Here is a 239-nt window from a genome sequence, read left to right as displayed (position 1 = left end):
TCGTTGTGGGAGGCGTGAAAGTCAAACTGGAGGTCGTTCTGATGCTGTCGCCACTCAGCTAAAACCGATTCGTATGCCACCTTTGAGGTGTGGAGGTAGGCTTGGAGGAACTGCCGAGTGCGTTTTTTCCACCCAGCCCACACGACCCCAACATTTGCAGCCGTACTGAGCTGTGTCAGGAGAGTCTGTCCCTCCGCACGAATCGTAGCCGTCACCTCGGGGATACGCAGAAGTTCTTT

Source organism: Aphanomyces invadans (assembly GCF_000520115.1).
Source record: "Aphanomyces invadans strain NJM9701 unplaced genomic scaffold supercont1.238, whole genome shotgun sequence".
NCBI classification, from domain to species: Eukaryota; Oomycota; class Saprolegniomycetes; order Saprolegniales; family Verrucalvaceae; genus Aphanomyces; species Aphanomyces invadans.
This window is presented reverse-complemented; position numbering follows the sequence as displayed.